At 31.4% G+C, this 7,850-nt stretch overlaps 1 long non-coding RNA gene across 1 annotated transcript; it reads right to left on the reverse strand.

Moving 5' to 3' along the window:
• Nucleotides 1-6,381: 6,381 nt before the first annotated feature.
• On the reverse strand, nucleotides 6,382-7,561 carry LOC149170611 (uncharacterized). Its single transcript, XR_016259495.1, has 2 exons — nucleotides 7,400-7,561; nucleotides 6,382-6,675 (listed from the first exon to the last, which is right to left on the reverse strand). It is a non-coding gene; the product is annotated as an uncharacterized LOC149170611 (long non-coding RNA).
• Nucleotides 7,562-7,850: the final 289 nt, after the last annotated feature.

Genomic DNA, 7,850 nt, shown 5'->3' on the forward strand with positions numbered 1-7,850 from the left:
TATTTGGAATTATGGGATTCTTAGGAGTCCTCATTTGATTGAAATTTGTCTCTCTTTCACTTTCGTGAATAGTTGTAATCTTAGGGTAAGTTCACTCTAGAAGATATCTCTTATTGGATCAACGATGATCGATGTATGGGTTGGGACCTTCATTCTGTGCCACTACATTTTAAGAGTATTACTTGCTCATTGGAAATTTATTTAGTCGCTTACACTCCTAGTCATAGAGAAGAGGAAGATGCCCAGTGATGGCAATTATCTAAATACACTATCAAGCAAGGATATTTATTTTTTCTCTTTCCTCAAGGTGTCCCCCCCAAATCTCATATTTGGGAAATTGTGTGGAACCTAAATAATCCACCTAAAGCAAATATTTTCTATTGGTCTATTGCACATCAAAAAATTCTAACTGTGGAAAATTTGGAAAAGTGTGGCATCTTTGGCCCCTCTAGGTACTCTTCTTCTCAAAAGGAATATATCCGTTATCTATTCCTCAAGTGCCCCTTCTGTCATTTTGTTTGGAAATATGCATTGCATTTCTTGGCAGTAGGGTTGTTCTAGCCCTCTTCTGTAAATTAATTTTTTTCTCAGGGGATTATCATTATGCAAAAAAATTCTTAGCCAATATTTCTTCAAGAAAATATGGATAACTTTACCAAAATTTATATGTTGGAAAGTTTGGTTAGTCAAATAAAATTATCTTTCAAGATCATTGGCTCTTTCTTCAAAGTATGGCCTCAAATGCTCTCTCTTTATTCTTAGAATTCTGGTCTCATAAACCCGTGATCAAATTCTCTTCTCAATTTCTTGACAAGATGGAAAAGGCATGGATAAAGAAATATATTTCCCATTTTACTAACTCACATATCTCCCCTCTGAAATCTAAATCTTGTAATGAAGCTTAGTAATTGTGCTTATCTAAGGAGGAATTCACATTATGGATCAAAGCTTAGGCCTCTCATATCCTTCGTTTTAATGGTGCTTCAAAGAAAAATCGAAGGGTGGTAGGGGTGGGTTTATCATTTTCCCTAGAGGAAATGTAAAATTGTCTTATGCTTGGGGTATGGGATCACTTTCAAACAATCAAGTAAAAGCATATGAATTACTTGGAGGAACAATGCTTGCAAGAGATCATGATATATATTCTTTGATTGTTGTTGGAGAATCTAATATTCTTATTCATCATGTAGTAGTTGATTCCCTCCGTCATGGAAAAAGGTTAAAAATGTATTGAAAAGGATCAAAATTATCATCCTTTTTTTCTCTCCATTAAATATTATCATGTTCTCAAGGTCAATAATCAAGCAATAGACTGGAAAAAAAGGGGTTACACTTGAATACGGGTGAATTAAGAGTCAATGGGCAAGCCTCATTATGCCCTCTCCCTTGACCCGATTCTTATGAAGTTAAATAATCAAAGGTGCCTTCACTTTAGGGCCAAATTTTCAATTCAAACAACTAGAAACATGTCACATGAAAAGGGTAGGATTCATGCAAAGATGCTCATAAATATTTTTTTGGGCATTATATCTTCTCGTTCCCATGACATTTATGTCATAGGTACAATGACCAACATTAAGAAGGCAATCATGGAGGTGAGTGTGCAATCAAGGATGAGGTCATGTCAATTTTTCTCCAGCTATAGGACTCGTGCATAGCCTAGTCATCTATTGATATGGAAGCTAGGTCGTCGAGGGTGGAGGGAAAAATGTCATTCACTTCCTCCCCTGTACTCTCTAGTCCCCTTAGGATGGCTTATGATATACATACACTATGATGATGCATACTCAAGCCTTGTAATGATCTACGATACATTGCATCAAGTGAAGTTGATGGAAAAGAGATGCAAATGCAACTTGGGCCTATTTGGTGGCATTTATCATTGTACCAAGCATATGACATCAAGTGGAACAAGGGAGTATTAAACATACCTTGAAGTGTTCTCATGCATCACGCCTTATGGGGTTTTTGGTTCATACTTCCCCATGGTGTGGAGGCATGTTAATTCCACTAATGGTATGTGTTATAGCAGGTGGAATTTGTTTCTCTCCGGGATAAATATGTGTGGCTATAAGATAATTTGGTTTTCTTATCATTCCTCTTTTCTTGTGTCAAGCCTCTGGAAAACATTCTATGGGAAAAAAATTCATGACAATAATTGTAAATGGTATCTCAGATAGTGCAAAGAATTAATTATAATTCTAAATCCGTGACTAATCGAGGGTTTGATATTTCTTTCATTTAATGATCATTAGGCTTCCAAAGTGTGCAACAAAATTTTGGTACATGTGGTGATCTGTCTTGGCCTTTGTCTCTTAATTATATTCTTTATGTTGATATGCTTTAGACTGCTAGACATATGTAATATGTCCATTATGTGAATAATTTGGAATGGGCTTCAATCAATCATTATAGAGATAGTCAAAATTGGGGGTTGAAATTATGGATTTTAGTAAATGGATCATTGCCTATTTGGTTGTCAATTTGAAGTGTGTTTGTCTTCTAATCTCGTGTCCATGGATTTTTGGTTTCTAGCTATCAATAGAAAATTTAGAATTAAAATTTTGGAATATAAGGAAGTTGAGCATGATTCCTTTGGTCACATCCTTGTAGACATGAAGTTAGAAGGTGGTTTAGGGGCATAATATAATCCTCTGTACGAATAGCTGCAAAAAATGCATGTAGAGATTCTTACCTTCCAACTAGATCATAATTAATCGGTCTCTAGTCTTACATCTCCCATGGAAATCCAGATAGAACACCATACTCTAATATACAAGTCAAAGGATGACATCTCTACCATTTGTCAGCAATCAGAATAATTCTATATTTTTATGGGACAACATCGTTCAAAACCTTCCTCAACAAGCAACTCTGTCAACTCTAGTAAGCTCCCTGACCCAAATAAACGAAGCAATTATCGATATAGGAACGGATTCTATCCAAGACGTTTATGCCTTTTCTCATGATGTTTAAATAGTATGGAATTTAAATTTTGTATGATTTTGAGAGTTTTTTTAGATAGTTTTCACTTTTTGGTTTTCTAATTTAGATGTAGTTTAAAGCTGGCATGGTGAAGTTTTAGTTTGGTCAGAAGATTCATTTTGTCTAAACACTCTCTTCATTATGATATACTTTGATATAACTACTGCTCTCCAAACACATATTTTCACTTAATATAAATTTTCATTTTGGTTTGAAAATTGTTTAAAAATTAATATTTAAAAAATAAATAGAAACCCATAAATAACTTTTCAAAGCAACTTTCAAATAATTTTATAAAAATCTATGTTGAATAAATAATTTGATAAGGTGAAATATTTTGAAATTATAAGTATAAACTAATTAATATTTAAAAAATATTAAATCAAATTATATTAGCAAATTGAATCTATTAATCAACCAAATATAAACTTTGTGCCCTTTTTTTAGGACTTAGATAATATAATATATATCTAATTTAGGATTTGGCTTTAAAAATAATATTTTTAATTTGCATATATTATTAAGTTAAAATTTGTGCAGCGTTTGTATTGATGACACGATATTAAATCATGTGAAAGTAAATTGAAAGGTTCTTAAAAAAAATTAGAACATTATGAATTTTTCACGAGCAAAGTAAATTTTTGGCATGACATCAAGGTCAACATTGATATGAATTTATAATAGTAAACAAGGTGATATAGTTAGTGTTTTTGGCTGTTTAGTTTAATTATTGAATTTTGAAAGGTATAAATTAGTTTAGTTTAACTATTGAACTTTGAAAGGTATAAACCGACTTAGTTTAATTATTGAACTTTGAAAAGTATAAACCAACTGCCACATTTGAGCAAGGCCTATATTGTAGATACTATAGCCTAATTTAAATATGTACTTAAAGCGTTGAGTTTGATTATATTAACCTTCAGTGAATTTTTGTTTTAAGTTCGTTGTTTCATAGCTAAAATTAGTTTGACCAAATCATTTTACAAAACCACAAAGGTTTCGAAGTAGAACAATCACAGTGTAAAACTATGATGTTGTTAAATTGAAACATTTTGATACTTGTATTTAATGTGGTAAAGCCAAGTGTCTTGTAGTTGGAACAACCATATGCTAGTTATAATGTACGAATACACTCGTCAAAATATTTTTCATATTTATTTATAATTTAATTCACATAGTCATAGAAATTAATAAAACTTAGAATCAATCATGGTTTAAAAAAATTTGAATCAAAGTAATTATTTTTTACCTTAAATTTTAAGCCATAAAAAGTAATATTTAAACAATAAACATAATTATAATTTGATTAATTGTATAATTTATTTTAATGATAATAAAATATATTTTTATTTAAAAAAATTAAAAATAAACATAAAATATCACCCAGATATATTGATGGAAAATTTAATATAATAGTGTGCCGTGATTCATGAGAAGCATATGATTGGCCATGTTTTAATTAATGATATTATAGGTATTTTAAAAGATTTTTGATGGGAGATTTACACTTAGCCTAATTCATTTCTAGCAAATTAGAATGGATTCATGAGAGAATTTGATTTTTTTATTTTTCCACTGGTGAAACAGACAAATAGAGAAGGGGCGGACAATAATAATTAATAATGGAGACCATAGGAAAATAGATAGGGACTACATGACAATGTTGAAGTTATCAAGTGTCCCAATTAAATATATGAAAGAGGGAAGGGCGGAAAATAATAATTAATAATGGAGACCATAGGAAAATAGATAGGGACTACATGACAATGTTGAAGTTACCAAGTGTCCCAATTAAATATATGAAAGAGGTAGAACAGAGAGTAAGAGTATCATTATTTAGAAGTTATGGGTTTATGAGGTAAAGAAGTAAAAGATGGACGAATGAGAATATGAATTAGTTTAACTATATAAATTAAATGGTTGAATTATAGTTGAATTACAATTTTCAATCATTATTTTAAAATATTTAAAGAAACTTTACTCCTTATTTTTTAACATATTAATTTCATATTAAAAATAAAAAAGATTGTTTTTAAGTATTGAGGGGCTTTTGCAGTGCATTATATTAGATTGTATAAATCTTTCATAAATAATACCAATAAATAAAACATATCATAATAAAACATATTAAAATATAATTATATTTTTAATTGATTTTATGGGGAAATTACATGTCTATCTTAAAAAACATACTTTGAGCAACTATATATATATATATATATATATAAACACTTAAAAAATAATAATAATAATTTACAATTAATTCATGGATTTAAAGTCTCACACGAAGACATTTTGGAGTTTTGGGATAATTGTTATCTATTATATGGAATGACCATTTTATTTTAGGCAAAGGATTGTGACTTGAAGAGCATGAATAAAGTCAAATATACCTTTATTCAAAATGTTTAGTTTTACATACATATACATATACATATATATATATATATATATATATATATATATATATATATATATATATATATAAATATAATTTTTACAAATAATTATTTAAAAATAAAAGAGGAAAAAAACTTGTATCAACAACAACCCTAAATTCAAGTAAACCTCTATTTCTATTAAATAATAAAATCTTAGTTAAGTTTCTCTATCTCTTCTTAATTTTTTTTGAAATAGATAAAAAAAAATATCATTTATTGTTTTCATCAATAATTACAAATGAACCTATCATCCAAACCAAATAATAATATTCTATTAGAATCACATCTTTTATGTATGTATTTGGCCTTGTATTTTTCCCACCAAAGTGCCTATGACCAACAATAATCTAAGGAGTTGTCTACACTAATACCTTTTGAAAGTTTTTTAGGTGGGTTTTTCCTGTCTAATTTTCCTGTCTAATTAGGAATTTATTGAAATCCTAAAATAATGTTAACATATGAATAGAAATAATGTCAACCGTATAGAATAATGTTGACATATAAATAGAAATCAAACGGGAATATTATAAAAGATAAACATCATTAACTTTGAATACTAAATATCAAAATTTTCACATATAAATATGGTATATTTTTTAAATAAAAAATTAAACTTGATTATTAGTATCATTTAGACTATATTTAAAATGAATACCATTAAAAAATTAAACTGGATTATTAGTATCATTTAGACCATATTTAAAATAAATACGATTAAAAAATTAAACTTGATTATTAGTATTATTTAGACTATGGTTAAAATGAATACAAACTAGCCCTCCTATTTATCGATCGCCAGTCTTCAGGACCAACTGAATTCCAGTGGCAAGGATCACTGCTGAGAATCTTTCGGCCAGCTGAAGATCGATCAAATGGCCCGCCAATAGATCTTTTACTCACTGCTCTTGTATTCAGAGTGGAAGATGAACAACTTCCCTCGTGAGTGCACACTCCCTCAAATGGAAACCGATGGAGAACAGAGCTCCCTGTCGTGGAAATCATCCTACTAGGGCAGTCCATCAGAGCTGCCTGTACACATATATTCTCCACCCCAGAATTCTGGTCCTCGATGAAATCATTGCAGGTGCAAGGTAAATGCAAACCAAAGAAACTCAAGAATTTGGCCGTGACGAAGGAAACCCACGCCACCCAAAGCAAAAGAAAGGCCAGAGTTAATTTGAGAAAAGAGGCGATGAACAAAGAAACCGTCCAAGAATGAACTGCATCGCAAGCCATTGCAAACTCTAACCTGCTCCAACCAATAAGCCAAAAAATAGATTAAGATGAAGAAATTCAGCAACCTTGACAGGAAAAACTCTGCACAAGCAGACAAACAAAGCAGTTCAAAAGTTACAAATTCCAAGAACTTGGGTTTGATGATCACACTGCAACCAGAGCAATTGTGGAATCAGTTTGGCGAATTTATTCACTATATTTCCAACCTTGCTGCACCAAGAAAGGTAAGGTGCTCTAAAGCTTGGTTGGAGGTGGGGATCCATCAACACTTCGTGCGTGAAATGATGCACTGGGTGCAATGTATCTGTACACTGGGCAAAGACCTGTCCAAGCCCAGGTTTGATTTACACTGAATTTGCTAGGCTTCAGGATGCATATCTCAAATTGGGTCATATGACAACGTATGAAGTATTGAAATTTGATATATGCAACCTACAGCTTCGCAAGCTGGAGATGGTATAGTTATATATCAAACCAAGTTTAGGTCTATATGTGCTAATTTAATTTCTTTAAGGGGAAAAGCTGATTCTATTTTCTTCACAAACATAATCCAATTAAATGAATTTCAAATAATGCATACACGGCTCTGAATATCTTGAATTTGCTATTTTTCAATAGCGAAAGAAAGAAAGCTCCACATAAATGCACGCAGAGCTCTGAATTTCTTGAACATACTGTTTGTCAACTGGGGTTTGGATTAAACAATGAATATAAACTCGAGAAATAAAATACATTACCTCACAATCTATCTATCATATTACAGCCAAACACCAAAGATCCCTGAGATTCCAGGGCAATTTAAACTCAAATTGAATACGGAAATGTACACTGAAAGCGGATTCTGACTAAAACAGTAAAAGGTCTATAATACAAACAAAGAACAAGAACAGATGGCCCAATGATTCGAACCTGGGTCGCTTCACGGAAGCCCAATGATTACAAATTGCGTGCGTTTCAGGAGAAGATTCACCGCCTCGATCATCCACCGCTTTGGATTTACTGCAGTGAATTTCATGCCATCAGTGTCTCCGATTTTTGCCACATCGGATTATATATGATTGACGCGGTGACGTGTTCCGAGTGAAAAAAATGGCGTTAGTGTGGATGTACTGTCTGAACACTGGCTTTGGTCTGCAAGACGATTATTTCCACGTGGAACATCAAGTACTCGTGTTAATGCTATTCATG

Source organism: Pinus tabuliformis, chromosome 4_2 (genome assembly GCF_031772625.1).
Source record: "Pinus tabuliformis cultivar Carrire ecotype Pingquan chromosome 4_2, CPIR1, whole genome shotgun sequence".
Lineage (NCBI taxonomy): Eukaryota > Viridiplantae > Streptophyta > Pinopsida > Pinales > Pinaceae > Pinus > Pinus tabuliformis.